The sequence below is a fragment of the Carassius gibelio genome, chromosome B6 (assembly GCF_023724105.1).
Source record: "Carassius gibelio isolate Cgi1373 ecotype wild population from Czech Republic chromosome B6, carGib1.2-hapl.c, whole genome shotgun sequence".
In the NCBI taxonomy this organism is placed as follows: Eukaryota; Metazoa; Chordata; class Actinopteri; order Cypriniformes; family Cyprinidae; genus Carassius; species Carassius gibelio.
In genome coordinates, this window is record NC_068401.1 from 29,403,075 (window position 1) to 29,420,684 (window position 17,610).

A 17,610-nucleotide genomic window follows, 5' to 3' on the forward strand; every position below is an offset into this window, starting at 1 on the left:
TCAAACATACTTAACTTAAACCATTAAAAACATTTGTGTCAGTTGAAATAGAATAAGTCCCAACTTAATATTACCAAAAAAAAAAAATAAAAAAAAAAAAAAAGAATACTAAACATAAACTAAACAACTTTAAAACATGGATAATTGCTACATTTTATCTCATGATTTAGAATTTTCAGAAATGCAACTCTGAAAAGTTAGGTAACAGATATATATTTGTTTTACCTTTTTTTATTTTTTTATTAAGTTATTTGTATTAAAACTATCTACATAAATACAATATAGATATTTTGGAAAAACTAATATAAATGACAAAAACAAAAAAAAACTAAAACTGTACCTTACATGAAAGCAGACAAAAATAAACCCTAAAGTGGTTGGTAAGGATATGGGCTGGACACCATGCGGATGCACCAGATGCGAGGACACGTGGTCTGTTTGAGGCAGAAGAAGACGATGGGCGCTAGTTCTGGGTACGGGACGACCAGAGCACTTAACTCACTGCTGACATCATCAGCCACTTCCTGCTCCTGCTCCTCCTGCTCAGCAGGCTCCGCCTCTTCAACAAGCCCATCCCAGCCAGAAGAGGCACACCGGTCCACGTGTGGCTGGTCCACGTGTGGCTCCGCCCCCACCACAGCAGGCCCCTCCTCCTCTGATGTCATGGCTTTTGACCCACCTACAATAAAAAAGACAGTTAATGATCTCACAGGTTCCTATAAAGTTAAACTAGTTTAAAGAAGAACAGCTAGTTCTCAAGCATGTTTTCTTGAGTCTCTGGAATGAGTTGTTCCTGACCTGCACACATTTATTTATTCATACGGATGAATAAAAATAAACGTATTTTGCTGGGTTAGGGTTGGTAAAAGCTAAACAAACGGGTTGGTTATAAATACTCCTTTAGCCGCAGATAAAGAATGAGCTGCTCTGAATAGAGAACACACATTAAATCAACACGCAGTGATGTTCAAGCACCTCATCGGTCCTGCTCGTGATCATCTGATGCTGCGCTCATCATAACATTTACATCCATGTTCAAGCAGAGAAACACACACGATCGGTCTTCATCTGTGCTCATGTGTCTCTGAAAACTGGTGTTCATGTGATAATATAAATGACCAAAACACAGCTACATTTCTAAAACTAAAGTAATTTCACCTGAACTGAGAGAGCATTCCTGCAAAGTCTGTCTGAGAACATGAACACACACACAACAGAGGAACAGAAAGAGGCCAGAGGAGACACACATTCATATTCAGTCTTCAGATCTCAGTTTAAATGAAGAGTTCACCCGAAAATCTGTCATTTTTTGCTCACACATATGAGATACTTAAAACTTTTTCAGTGAAACAATGACATGTAAAGGGGTCCAATATCGTTGTTTACAGTTTTTCAAAATATGTCCCTTCATGTTTGAACAGGTTTGGAAAGACATGAGGAAGAGTAGATGACAACAGAACGATCTCACTCACCTATCCAACCTGTTACACATCTAATCTCTTTAACCTGTTCACCATCTCAATCCATCTCCTGTCCCTCTGTGTGTGTGTGTGTGTGTGTGTGTGTGCGTGTGTGTGTGTGTGTGTGTGTGTGTGTGTGTGTGTGTGTGTATCCAAATGTCCACACAAAGACAGTGAATCATCTAGCCTACATTGTGTGGAGTCAACAATCTCAGATGGATAAACACATTAAATCATGTTTTCATTAATATGTAAAAATACAGAGAAGTTTCAGTGCTGCTGTCTGTGGGTTTCTAGAGACAGACACTCACCACACACACACACACACACACACACACACACACACACAGAGAGACACACACACACACACTTCTCTGTATGTCCCTTAAGTTTCTCTTCTTTTTTTTTTACCTAGAGTTCACCTGTAGTATTAGTGACAGTTTTATTTTGTGCCAAAGCAGGTTTTCATGTCTTAAACGTAAGTTAAGCTGGATGTATACTGCTCAGTAATGCATAAATGGGTACGAATGAGATTTGCGTAATATAGACCATAATTAAGTTTATACATTTCTTTATAAGTAAATCAAGATTATTATATTAGACACAACATACATAAATTCATATTTGAACCTTGTTCATGGCTTATTATTGATAAATTTGATTCTTTTCATGCGGATTCTATCAAACTTAAATACATTTTGTTGATGTGACTTGAAATTCTTAATAAATTGTGAGATTGTTTGAGTGTAACATGGACACTAATGTGAGGTGTTTTTCTTTTTTATGGATTGTGTGTGTGTGTGTGTGTCATACTTTCTGAGCGCATTTCAGCAGGTGTTCATTAGGTAAATAAGGAAATGGGTGTATGTAAATGTCATTAGTTTGGATCCTACAATGCAGCACCTGTATGTCCTGCTGATTGGAGCAGAAACAAGAGCACACACACACACACACCGGTGATGGGAAGATCAAATCGTTTTACTGTCTCATTCAGCTCATTCATCGTTCCTGATGCTCAAACAACAGATCTTGATGCTACTAATGTCAAGGTCATGGTTTTGATTCCGACAAAGCAGTGCAAGTCACTTTGGACTAAAGCATCTGTGAAATACATTGATGTAGAATGTAAAGTGAACAACTCTCGGTAACACTTTAGAATAAGGTTCCATTAGTTAATGTTAGTTAATGTATTAATTAACATGAACAAACAATGAATAATACATTTATTACTGTATTTATTCATCTTGGTTAATGTTAGTTAATGAAAATACAGTTATTCATTGTTAGTTCATGGTAATTCACAGTGCATTAACTAATGAACAAGCACAACTTTTGATTTAAATAATGCATTAGTAAATGTTGAAATTAACATGAACTAAGACTTATAAATGCTGTAGAAGGATTGTTCTTGCTTAGTTCATGTTAACAAAAAAGGTTAGTTAACTAACATTAACTACTGGAACCTTATTCTAAAGTGTAACCCAACTCTCTATTCAAGCCATTTGTTATATCTCTGACAGCGGGTCATTAAACCGTTAGTTAAGTCACCAGAGCTGTGGCCTCTCGTTAAAAACCCTTGTTTACTTCACTGTGTGTGTGTGTGTGTGTGTGTGTGTGTGTGTGTGACGTGTGTTTACAGCCAGAGAAGAGTTGAATCAGGCTGCTGTATCAACATCCTGACAGACACAAATCTCTGTCTCGCTCTTCCTAAACAAAACTCAGACCTGGATTCATTCACAAACCTTCATGACATCACAGCCATGAGCTCAATAACATACAACACACCGCCAATCAGAGCGCAGCTCATTTACATACACACATGAGTCATTTGATTGAGAAGGTTTGGATTGTAAAACAGAATTATTACTGTTTAGACTTCACTCTCATTATAAAATGCTACAAAATGAGCCATTGGGTTCTGTTGAGGAGTCACTGCAGCGCTTGTAAAGAAATAGCTAGGGTTATAAATCAGCAGTGTGTGTTTCCTGTCTGAGAGGGAAGTAGTAATCTGTTCCTCATCCAGGTGGCTGAGGCGAGACACATGATTAATGACCCAGAGCTCCTTCAGGATCAACAGAGACTCACTTCAGTCCACGTGAGACACTCGATGCACTGAGAGACGCTGAGACAATCTGAGACACTCAAACACCTTGAGACACACCAAGACACGCAGAGAAACACTGAGACACTCTGAGACATGATGAGACACACAGAGAAACACTGAGACACTCAGAAAGAGACGCTGAGAAACTGAGACACTCAGACACTGTGAGACATGATGAGACACAGATTCAAACATCCTTAGAAGATCCAGAGCACAAGCACCTGTTCAGCATCCCATCAATCCTCACACTCGTACAGTCATACACAGTCACACAAACCCAGTTTAAGGCCCTCGGCCATCTCACGAATATTAAAAACACGTCTATTGACCCGAGAAACACTCATCCATCTGCGGTCAGCTCAGAGAACAGCAGCACTACATTGGGACACAAACCACTTCCTGTCTGATCACATGACCTGGACCGACGCCACAAACACTGCGCACACTTTTTTATTAGAGATTCAACCCAGACCAACTCAGAAATGTTCTAGAACATCTCTGTTTACAGTAAAACAGGACACACACACACACACACACACATTATGAGTCTGAAAAATGCTTCATTCTATATGGACGTCCCAAAGCCAGATGCTCAATACAGTATAACCTTTTTATGAGCAAGTAACTCTATGTAATGATATTGCAAAGCCACAAGTTCTTATTTTTATTTGACCTGGTTTAGCCACAGCAGCCGTCTTTGTGTCAAGAGGCAAAACTAATCTTATATGGCTGTAATTTTGTTTAATGGAGTATTTAGAGACTGTGCCACTGTGGTTAAACAAAGTAAAAATTAAATAAATAAAACACTGGTGGTTTAGAAATACCAGTGTATAGAGGAAATCACTCAAAATTACAAAAAAAAAAAAAAAATCAATTAAATTAGGAAAAGAGTCAAACGTTGACCAAATGTCACTTGTTGCTGGAGGAATACCACCACAAATGAGGAACTACAGTAAGATGTCATTCTCATTCAGCAAAACAACATCAATCAATGTTCTTCTGCAGGGAAACTTCATAGAACGCCACGATCATCGTATGAGATGAAGAATAATCAATATATGAGTCATCTTCATCATCATCATAACACTGCATGTGTGCAGAGATCAATCACACACAGCAGTGCCACCATCAGCTTCATCTTACTGACACGTCACATGACCTCACATCTCACTCCGATTGGCAGTCGCCACTGCTGCTCATTTGCATAAATTAAACCATGACATCAAAAACAGTCACAAACATCACATCTTATGATGATTTCAGCTCACTTTGCTGCTGTAAATCATTGAATATATGTGAGTGAACATTCTGTGTCTGCTGATCTCTACAGGAGCATGAGACACGTCTAGGTCACGACTGATGAGGGTCATTATGAAGAACTGGGACAGTCTGAGTTACACATTACTGGGGTAAAACCCTACAGCTGCTCCAGCCCCGACAAACACACAACACAAAACAATGAAACAGAGTCACTCCAAACACTACTTCTGCTCTGAACTACAGAGAACACTCAGTGTGACTACAGGACTCAACACATCCACACACAGAAGTATCTCAAGATCTATAAGCTCAGGCTTTATTGAGCTCTATATAATCCACACACACACACACACACACTCCTCACATTGCATAACGTGACAATTTACATAAGTGTAAAACACACACCTACACACTCGTGTTTAACAAAGAGATAGAAACACAGAGGGAGGTAAAGAACGAGACACAAGACGAGAAACAGAGCAAGAGAACGTGCAGAAATACAGGATCACACACACACACACACACTGATCTGGAGGTTTAACATGAATGAACACGGCACATTACATTACAGCCCAAAATAAGAGGAAGAGTTTTATTTATATTATGCATAAAGAAAACGTGGCCTTGTTGCATAATGACATAGATATTACTCAATATTATCTCAATATTACTGAAATGCATCTTTTGAGGGTTTTTTTGCAACTCAAATTATTCTCATCAGTGATTCTCATTACTATTTATATAATATTTTTTAAGCAGGGCTTGCAAAATCGATAACCAGGATTATTGTATCTACCAAAATGCATCAGTGCCCGATGGGCTATACTGTATATCGATGTAAAACTCCTTCCTTGATTTGCATCGTTCACTCGCTTGCAGTGGTGAAACAAATATTTGACCATTTGCATGTGTTGCCTATTTAAACAGTTAAGCATTTTAAACCATTTAAGCACAATAAGAGGAAAACAGAACTCTATGCAGTACTCACACACACACATTCAAAGATTTTAAAGGGGTCCTGCTATGCTCTTTTACAAAGCCTTGATTTTGTTTCGGGGGTGTACTAGAAAAGGCTCTCATACTAGGTTTTTTGCAGAAAACAATTTTTCACATATTTTACATTATTGCTATTGTTATTATTGCGTGTCTCTGACTTGGTGATAACACTCGTTGTCGTCTCTAGTGCAGCTCAACCAGGTCTCGTCCCATTCGTTGGTATCTGTGATGTCACAAATCCCCGAAAATATGCGTTGTGTTAAATAAAATATCTTCTTTTGAAATGGACTTTGAGCTTTATAACTTCGCAGACCTTTTTCTGCTTAAACAGCAACATTACAGACTAACTAAAGCTGAAAAGTGAAAAAGCATAATAGGATCTCTTTAACAAAGATTCATCTACATTTAATTTGTACAGTGAACATTATGAAGTCTTATTTTACACTTAATTATCACACGCCTGTGACTGAAAACCTTTTTGCTCATCCATATAATGATATGATCCGTGAATGAGATTTGTGATCCTACTCCCTTGAGATGATATCTGAAGAAAAAAATACAATCACAGAACTTTTTGATCATGATGAAAATCCAAGAGAACATACCAAAGAACACCCGTCTGAAGGGATTGTGAACTTTTGCAAGCCTGGTAATATATTAAAATAGAAAATACTAAAAATGATTGGATTTAATGAGCATTCAGCAAATGCTAATGTGCTAAATAATGAATTAATACTTGATTTAAATAATACATTATTTGTTTCACATTAGCATAACTAGAAAATGAGGGTAAAATGTGTTTAACTATCAATGTTTAAAATAGAAGGTCAGACAGACGGTCTTCAGTGGTGTCTATGAATAGCAGCTCAGGATTGATCTCTCTGCGTGGGCGACACACACACACACACACACACAGTCTCTCTCCCTCTCCTGTCTCACCCTGTAATTAATCCCGCTTGCTAATAAACAATCCCACTGCAAATAGCTGCCTGGTAATTGTGTGTCCTGAAGTGAGCGGAGTCTGACAACACCTCCCTCTGCAGACGTCTCAAAGGTGAAAATGATTCGTGAATAACACAAAACACTGGACTACATAAATGTGTGCAATGCACGCATATAAATATCACACACACACACACACATTATCACAGCTGTGATTGGACAGCAGGTGATCACAAGACTGGTTTTCAGACGTCCACACCATGGTTCCACATGCAGGTAAACCAGCTTCAGTTTAAAAAGTGCCATAAGCATGGAGTTCATATCAGGTCACTGACATTCCACACAATGTACTCTGTAATTCTGTTCGATTCCACACGGTCAACAAAGAATCAGAAGTCAAAGCTAAATACACAGACTGAAACACACACACACACACACACACCAGGCAGCACCACACAAGCACCGACTCAATAATGAGATGCTGGTCTGTATATCAAAACACTCAGAATGCTGCTTAACCAATCAGAACACTCTGACGACCCCTCAGCCAATCAGAACACTCAGAATACCAATTAAAACACTACAACATCATCTCAACAATTCAGAACACTTTGAATGCCACTTGACCAAGCAAACACTGTTCAACCAATCTGTCCACGTGACCAAGCAAAAGCTTAGAATGCTGCTCAGCCACTCAGAACACTTATAATTCCACTCTGACCAATTAGAATGCTTGGAAGACCGCCCGACCGAACAGAACACTCATAAGGCTGCTCTTAACCAATCAAAAGACTCAGAGCACTGCATGTCCAATCAGAACACCAGAGTTTTGCTCAGGCTCTCTGATTCTGATCGTGATGATGCTCTGGCTGCTGTCATCAAACACGCACAAGAACACATGAGTCAATCAGCACAGCGCAGGAAACTTACTGTATCTATACCACAGTCATCCACTGCAGACCAGAGAGATCACCTTTAAACATGCAGACCGCTGTAACGAACTAGAACATCTGTGATTAAACAAGCAGAGAGAGAGAGAGAGAGAGAGAGAGAGTCTGCAGATCAGTTTCAGTGTCTCTCGTCCATGGCACAGTGTTTCAGAGTGACCGAATGATTACAGAGGAAAGCTACAGATCAGACCAGCTTCCAGAACTGATATCAAACATCACACACACAGAGATATAGATCTAAAATACAACAGAAAAAACAAAAGGTACACACACACACACACACACACGTTTGTTTCTGTGTAAAGTGTGTTCATCCCATAGGTGTAATGGTTTTTATTCTGTAGAAACTGTATATTCTATGGCCCTTCACCAACCCTACACCTAACCCTAACCCTCACAGGAAACTTTGTGCATTCTTACTTTCTCAAAAAAACTCATTCTGTATGATTTATAAGTGTTTTGAAAAATGGGGACATGGGTTATGTCCTCATAAGTCTCTCCTTGTAATACCTGTGTCATACCCATGACATTTTACAGAGTTGTGTCCTGATATGATACACACACACACACACACACACACACACACACACACACTCACACACACACACCACTATGTTCTGATGAGTCACAAAAATATGCCCACACACACACACATTAATAAAAATTCTAAAAACAGAACACAGACACCGATCTCACCGCTGTAATCTCACACTCACTAAAAAAAAAAAATGGTTGAATGTGAGAAATAAGCAAATAAAAGCCATTTAGTTGAACACACACACACACACACTTGTACAGAGATTCAGCCTCTGGGTAAAAGAAGAAAACTTATTGTATCATTTTTTATTATCTCCTGTTACACATACACACTCTCCATCTCTCTCTCTGTGTGTGTGTGTGTGTGTGTGTGTGTGTGTGTGTGTGTGTGTGTGTGTGTGAGTGAGAGAGAGAGAGAGAGAGACTCAAACTTTGGCTCCAGGTCATTTTTATTGAGTCGTTTAATAGAATGGCAAACCTCCAGATGATGCTGCTGAACACACACACACACACACACACACACACACCGTCATAAACATCAGAAACTCTTCAGAGCTCCTCAACTGAAGCTGCTCTGATAAATAAATCTCAATCAAGATGTCACTAATGTGTTCATTCTGATGCTCACATGATCATTATTCCATCTGTCTCCACAGCAACACAAAAATACTTATTACAATACATCTGTTATCACAGCGATGAGTTAACCCAGATTACACCAGCGCTGGGCTAGACACACATCACACTGTTCAACCAGCACTAGTAACACCGACTGAACAGATCCTCAGCATCCATCAGTCTAGAACAGATGATATTCCTACACTCTACATACAGCTGTATCAAACCACTGAGATTTAATATCACATTACAAATGACATCATCAGAACGACAGGTTTATCTGAGAGTCACTTTGGATAAAAGCATCTGTTAAATGAACAGATGAAAATAAATGGAAAGAGCTTTGAAATGACGTTAAATGGACCTACAGATAAAATATTCCTCCTTTGGTTGTGTGTTAATGTTTCTGTATTAAGTGTCAATACCTTGAAATCCAGTCATTTTCAGGCTCAATAAACAAATCCTCTATTTATTTATTCATCAATTATGCATTAAAGATATCAAAGGTGACATTTATAATGTTACAAAAGACTTCTATTTTAAATAAATGCTGTTCTTTTGAACTTTATATTAATTTGTAAATCCTGAAAAATAAAAATAAAACGCATCACAGTTTCCACATAAATATTGAGCAGCACAACTGTGTTCAACATTGATAATAATCAGAAATGTTTCTTGAGCAGTAAATCATCATATTATTCTGATTTCTGAAGATCATGTGACACTGAAGACTGGAGGAATGATGTTGAAAATACAGCGGAGCATCACAGAAATACATTACACTTTAACACAGATTCACACAGAAAACAGTGATTTTAAATTATAATATTATTTCATTATTTTTACTATATTTTTGATCAATTGAGTGAGCAGAAGAGACTTGTTTTTACAAATGACTCCAAACTTTTTAATCATATTTCAACATTTTTGTATTAATGGGTTAAATCAATTTGAATCATCCAAAAAACCCGTTTCTAATCAAATGAATTCATAAATCTTAAACAATAAAATCAATGTTTATATGCTAAAATATAAACACTTCATTACATCACTGTAGTGAGTTCGTGGGTGGAAAGGAAGAGGAGATTTCTGGAGAGAAAGCCATCTGAACACCCGGTCTGTGGATCTCTTTGAACTTAAAAGGCTGTAGAGCCAGATACCAATGAGTGATCCGCGTTTTGGTATCCTTCATGCGGTCGAACCACTGCAGCAGAGCGTGGTCCGAACAGAGGGTGAATTCCCATCCCAGGAGATTAAAGCGGAGGATGAGGACGGCCCACCTGATGGCAGCGCATTCGTTTTCTATGGTGCTGAACTTAGTCTCTCTCTTTGAGAGCTTACGACTAATGTACAGCACCAGCCGTTCCTCCCCCTCTATCTCCTGGGACAGGACAGCACCCAGCCCCCTGTCCGACGCGTCTGTGTGCAACACAAAAGGGAGAGAGAAATCAGTAGAGTGTAATAACGGCCCGCCACATAGAGCACCTGGGTAAAGGCCTGACACGGCTCCGTCCACTGGACCATATCTGGCGCCTCCTTTTTAGTAAGGTCAGTCAAGGGGCTGGTGAGGTCCGAATAGTTAGGAACAAACCGTCTATAATATCCAACCAGCCCCAAGAACTGTCTTACCTCCTTTTTGGTCTTGGGGCGTGGGCAGGTCGCAATAGCGGCTGTCTTATCAATTTGGGGATGCACCTGTCCATGCCCCAAGTGGAAGCCCAGATATCTTACTTTCTCCAATTGGCCAATCGCACACTTCTTTGGGTTGGCCGGGAGTCCAGCCCCCCTCAGCGACCTCAGGACAGCCCTCAGATGCTGCATATGCTAAATATACTAAATATAATGAGATCATCTAAGTAGGTAGCTGCATATGCAGCATGGGGCCGCAGAATCTTATCCATGAGCCGCTGAAAGGTGGCCGGTGCCCCGAACAACCCGGACGGAAGGGTAACAAATTGGTGTAATCCAAACGGCATGGGGAAAGCTGTCCTTTCTGTGAATAATGGAGACGAGGCATCTGCCAATATACCATCGTTAAGTCCAATGTCGGATAAAAACGAGCCGAGCCGAGCCGATCAAGCAACTCGTCAACCCGAAGCATTGGATACTCGACGAATTTCGACAGCATTTACCTTGCGGTAATCCACACAGAACCGGACTGAGCCATCCGTTTTCAGAGCTAAAACTATCAGCTCACCCAGTTACTGTTGGATTCTTCTATTACTCCCATCTCAAGCATCGCGCCTAATTCAGCCTGAACTACCTTTTTCTCGTGCTCAGGTAAGCGATACGGCCGGCTGTGAAATACCGCGCCCGGCTCCGTCTCAATATGGTGCTGAATCAGGTTAGTACGGCCCAGTAGGGGCGAAAACACATCCGCAAAATCTGCCTGTAGTTTCTTTAGATCAGCTGGGACGGCGAGAGGTTATCTCCACCTGGGGCCAGGGGGCGAGGGATTGTGTTTTGACTTTCGCCTCCGGTCTAAGATCCTCCTCTCCACTAATCACCATCGCCAACATCACTGATTCTGCCTCATTCCATTTTTCTGGAGATTGAGGTGATATATTTGACGTGCCCCGTTCCTATCGGACTGTATTACCTCATAATCGAGCTCTCTCGCTCGTGCGACCTCATACAGTCCCTGCCACTTTGCCATTAACTTGGAGCTTGACGTTGGGATTCTATATATAGAAACCGTGAACAAAACGAAGAGTCTAACTTTTATTTTAGCAGACTGTCATCTGAGACGCACAGATGAAAGAAAAGAAAATTAGGCTTTTTGGTTATTCACAGACACTAGTCCTTATCTTGATTGGAATCTGATTAACTGCACAGCACTACTTTGGAATTAATAATTCAAATATTGCCAAATTCTGTCACATTCTGCATTATAAAGTAAATTACATTTTTGAGACCAGATTCATGTTTATCTTCATCCAACAGACGTTCTTTGAGCTTCAAGCAGACGCTTCAGTCCGAGCAGAATAAGAACCGAGAGAGAGATTTACTGACCCATAACACCTCGCTCGGATCCTCACTGCAATCAGCACACCAGCGTAATGAGAAGACACCATTCAAAGTCAAGAGAGAGAGAAAAGGCATGTGTGTGTGTGTGTGTGCGTGTGTGTGTGTGTTCTAGGCCAAGCTCGGAGGGCTGAGTTATTAGTTCTATTGATCCAGTGCTAGTATTGGGCTCCTGAAGCCACAACAGCAAATCAACCGCTGTGAAACCCCTCAAACACAGCAGAGACACACGGCAGCTCTCTGGAGCTCGGTTTATCATCATAACCTGCTAAAAACACAAGTCACAGCTGCTCGATTAGCATGTGTTTCTCCGTCTTCTCTCTATAGTGAGACCAGATTAAGAGCAGCGTCCCCACTGGACCAATCCGCATCCAGAGATCATGAGAAACTGATCCCGCCGCCAACACAGAGCCAACCGGGATAAAACAGACACAGTCATACATTATAATGTTACAGTGAAACCCAAAACTACACTTTAAAGGTTCTTTATTGGCTTTGATTGATCTTTTACCATTTGTGGGAGCTTTCTGTTGTACAAAATGTTATTTCCAGTCGAGAATGGTTCTTCAAATTATTCAAATGTCCTTCAAACAAAGAGAAACATGGTTCTTTAAGATCCCCGCCTCCAGCCAATCACAGCAGCTCTGTTCCTGCTGCACTTTCACTCAGTGAACTGATTTAATAATAATGGATAACAATAAAACATAATGGATACATTCAGCCACACATGCTTAAACCAGAAACTGATTCTGAAGAAGAGGAACAAATGCTCTACAGATGCCTGTATCAGAATGCTAATGCATTTAATCTATCGCTCTCTCTAATATCAGAATCACAAAGTAATTGCTATCATTTAGTCAGACTGCATTACAAAACAGCTCAAAATGTGTTGCTAATGTTAGACAAACCGTGTTCCCGGTTCACCATCTCAGACAGAAACCTTCTGAAAATCAGCATCCTAGAAACACTCTGCTAATGAGATGAAACTGGTAGAAACAGTCTTTGGTTCTCTGCCATCTTAAGGAGAAAATGCTCAGCAATCCACATTAAAAACACCAGAAAGACACGGAAACGTCGTGGAAAAGGGCTTTCTGCAGCCCCTGATGCTTTGTGTGAATTATGGGAGTCATTTCAGTTGAACTACAAACAATCAGAAAAAGACTTCACGTTATGAATGCAATAATCAGCATTTTCAAAACACAATGAGGTGAAATTAGTATTTTCTCCTCACCCTTCGAAAGTTTAAAAGCATCAAATTAATTCCAGCATACCATGAATAACCTCTAAAACTTGATTATTTCACAGTTAAATATCACTGTGGTAATAAATGTCTGTCTATGTTGCCTTAAGCAAAAATGTTCATTAACATCACTGATAACATTTCAAGTGATTTCAGGCTTTTTAAACGCATAACAATTCTTGTATTTTCCTGCTTTAGAAACATTCTGATAAACACTGCTAAAAGAGATGAGAAGCCAAAATGATTACATTTAAAGCATCATGTGGAAAACCTGGAGACATGAGGATTTGAGAAGATAAACAGGATCTTACGGTGAATTATTCATGGCATATGTTGCACATTAAACCACAAATGTACAGGAGATGTTGTCTTTTTGACATTTCTACAGCAGAACACAAAGGAAAAGACACAATGACTGAAAACAGCTTGTTATGGCATGTCATTAGATATATCCCAAGCGTTATGTTATCCTCCTGACGTCTGAGGGAAAGCATTCAGCTCACAGATGATTATTACAGCACAACCTTATGATCCAGAATGATGTGTTTCTGTCATGTTGAGTGGAGCTTCCACACACCAGAAGTGATATAGAGATATAAAGCACGAGTCGTAGGGACTACATTACAGTTCGTCCAAAAATAATCTTTCTGTCATCATTTAATCTTCCTCATGACACTTCTAAAGGCTTACCTTCTTCTGGGGAACACAAAAGAGCTAACCCCATTGACTTTCATTGTATGTACAAAAACAAAAATCAATAGAATACACCAAAACATTTCTCTGAATATAATCGTTTGTTTTCAACAGATGAAAGAAAGTAAGTCAAACAGGTTTGGGATGACATGATGGAAGAGTAAATTATCATTTATTTAGTGAATTATTACCAATGGATCAGCTTCAGCAGTGATTACTCACATCCACAATAAAGCTTTTTGTTTACATGATATATGTGTGTGTATGTGTGTGTGTGTGTGTGTGTGTGTGTGTGTGTGTGTACTGTGCATATTTATTATTTATATTCATTATGCAAACACACTCACATTTTACATTAAATATATGTATAAATTATATAAATCAAAATATATGCGGTGTGTGAATTTATATATAAATAATAAATATACATAGTGAACACACAAACATTATGTAAACAAAAAAATATTATGAATGCACTAGTGACTAGAAACTAGATTCAACATCAATCTCAGAACGTTCTTGTGATATTATTTGTACTCCATGAACATTCGAAGAAACATTTTTGTAACCTTTAAATAGCATTACAACTTGACACAAAAAAACTGACATTTTACCACTCGTAGAATATTACAAATAAATGCATAAGGTCACATTTCGGGTGAAAAGGTAGAGCATTGTAAGAACCATTTTTGTAACCTGTATAATCTAAAGATTTATATATATAATGTTTAAACATTTGAACATGACAAAGCAACACCATTGATAAAGCAGCGCACACTGAAGTCTGAACAGTGTGAATGAAGGGGAAGAGCTCTGGATCTAATCCTGCTCAGGAATGATGAAGAGGTTTTCTCATTAAACAATGAATGCAAATCAATGACAAGCTCCATGAGCTCAAACACACTCTCAACGCCTGAGAGCAGACACCAGACAAACCACAGGATCGACTGAAGACAGTCAGTAAAATCTATTATAAAGTGTTACAGAGAGAGTCTTCCCTCTCTCTCTTTCTCCCTCTCTCTCTCTCTCTCTCTCTCTCCCTCTCTCTCTCTCTCTCTCTCTCTCTCTTTCTCCCTCTCTCTCTCTCTCTCTCTCTCTCTCCCTCTCTCTCTCTCTCTCTCTCTCTCTGGATGAGCCTGGAAAGGTTAAACATGAAGCTAAGCATTTAAGACAGTGATGCATTTCTGAGTCAAAAAAGACATTTATTTATTAAATATATTTAACCCTTAAGTTTACAATAAGGTAAGTGAACAAATTAACTAACATACACTAAAAATGAATAATAAAGTATAATAGAATATTTATTACGATTTTTAAACATTACTTAATGTAAACCCAGGTACAATAAATACAATTAACAGATAAAAGTTTTTATTTTGACAATCTGTGTAAAATCAGCAAGAGCAACTAGATGTCAGCTAGCCTAAAGCAATAGATGTAGCCAGGTTTTTAATATGTATATATATAATAAAGCAAAAACAGATAGAATGAGAGTGAGAATAGAGCAAGCTAGTGTTAGAGGGCTTTTTTATTATTATCATTATATTTGTTAAATGTGTAAAACAAAACAAAAATGATATAATACAAAAACATTAGAGAAACTAGTGTTAGTTTTTCCACAGCATTTATGAGTGAATGAGTCGATCATCAGGTTATAACCCTTGAAAGCTGTCTTTGAAACAAACCAAACACTGAATCGCAGAAATCTGAAACTCATTACAGCGAGCGCGTGCACAGAGACGCCTTGACAGACCACGGGAGCGCGCACCTGTCTCCGCGCGCTATAAATAAAACAATAACACATCTCTGTGTTCTGCTAATGAGTGTAAATGAGCAATAACCATGACAAAACCATCCCATCTCCATAGCTTGCAGTGTCTGCTAATAAAGCAGCTAATCAATAATCAATCAGTGACGGGATAAACGGCTGCCACCGACAGATAAGAGCCGAGAAACAGACTTTAAACCCAAGAAACGATCCTCGTTCGACACACAACACCTCATCGATGCATCTCAAAGCTGTTTCACGAATGAGCCAACCATGAGACAACAGAGACATCCAAAAATACTGACAAACAGAAATAAAACGTAAATAAATATATATTTCAATTTCTAATTAATTTCAAATGTAAAAAAAAAAAAATGAATACATATTTTAAATAAAAATAAATACATAAAATCTAAATATGTAAAATGAAATGTTAGGTTATTTATAGGTTATTGTAATTCTTAGTTTATACACAATATCTAAACCATAGAGAGAACATAAGATCATAGGAATATACTCAAAGTCAAATGAACATAATAACACAGAAGTGTGTGTGTGTGTGTGTGTGTGTGTGTGTGTGTGTGTGTGTGTGTGTGTGTGTGAGAGAGAGAGAGAGAGAGAGAGAGAGAGAGAGAGAGAGAGAGAGAGAGAGTGTGTATGGATGAGTGTGTGTGAGAGTGATTGAGAGTGTGTGTTTGTGAAAGAGTGTGTGTGTGTGTGTGTGTGTGTTTGAGAGTGTGTGTTTGAGAGTGTGTGTTTGTGAAAGTGTGTGTGTGTGTGTGTGTGTGTGTGTGTGTGTGTGTGAGTGAGTGAGTGAGTGAGAGTTATTGAGTGTGTGTGATAATTATTGTGTGTGTGTGTGTGTGTGTGTGTGTGTGTCGCGACGCTTCTGATAATGGCTTCTCCACTCAAACTGTGTGATCAGATGAATGGAAAAGTTGGAGCGATGATTTCCTGAACTCACCTTGATTTGTGTCATCAAAGTTTGATCCTGAACGAGTCTCTCCGCGAACGAACTGTCAGATATTATTCCGCTCCGGTGTGTTTAAACGAGTTCAAACAAACGCAGACAGAGGTATTCCTCCAGAGCACCCACATCCACGCGACGGACCCCTGCATGTCCTCCAGCAGCTCTGCAGATCTGTGCTGTGCGTCCAAAGCACCGTCTGCTGCTCCTGGAGACGCAGAGCCCGTGTGTCGAGTCTCTCGTGGGGGTTCTGTTGCATCACCTGAGCGCGCACGCGCACCACCGCCTCAGGTGAGCGCACGCGGGAGCGCGCATTCCCGGTGATTCGGTAGAAGAGACACGCGCATCAATAAACGTGTCCACATCTGTCACTGTCTCAAAACCGTGTGTGCTTCCTACATAGATCGCATATCTAGTGCGCGACAGAAGCGCAACGATCACATCTAACGGAATGCGTCTAAAACGATGTGCTAGCATCCCCAATAAGTTCTGGAACGTTGTTTCTGAGCGTTTTTTTACAAGTTCAAAAATATTAAATATATTTAATATATTAGGAACGTTTCTTTTTGGTTATGTGAACGTCAGAGAAACATTCTATTAAATCATGAAAAATAAAAAAATATGTCATTTGAATGTTCTTTATACATATTTACATGGAGTTATTCAAACATCATAGAAACATTGTTTTGAAACCATTATAGAAACGTTCTGATTTTTTTAAAAGTAAAAAAAAAAAAAAAATGATGAGGAACACTGTTCTATAAGAAGACTTCCAGACATTAATCATGTTATAAGAACGTTCCATAAACATTATTTTAGGAATGTTTTGTCTGAACATATTGTAATATCAGGGACATGTGGAGACATTTGTGATAAATACTCTATATTTTTAGAAAATAATAATAAGCTATGGCTTAAAAACAAAACTTCCACCATATATTTGTGTTGCAAAAACAGATCATGTTATTCTTCTGCTGAGAAATTCTGAAGAATCATCATATGATGGATGTACAGCAGTAAAAACGATATAAAAGCATCATAACAGTGATCC

The 17,610-nt window shown here is 39.0% G+C and overlaps 1 long non-coding RNA gene across 1 annotated transcript; it reads right to left on the bottom strand.

Annotated features, from left to right (window-relative positions):
* Window positions 1–215: 215 nt before the first annotated feature.
* LOC127959436 (uncharacterized) lies at window positions 216–16,908 on the bottom strand. Its single transcript, XR_008154263.1, has 2 exons — window positions 16,557–16,908; window positions 216–679 (listed from the first exon to the last, which is right to left on the bottom strand). It is a non-coding gene; the product is annotated as an uncharacterized LOC127959436 (long non-coding RNA).
* Window positions 16,909–17,610: the final 702 nt, after the last annotated feature.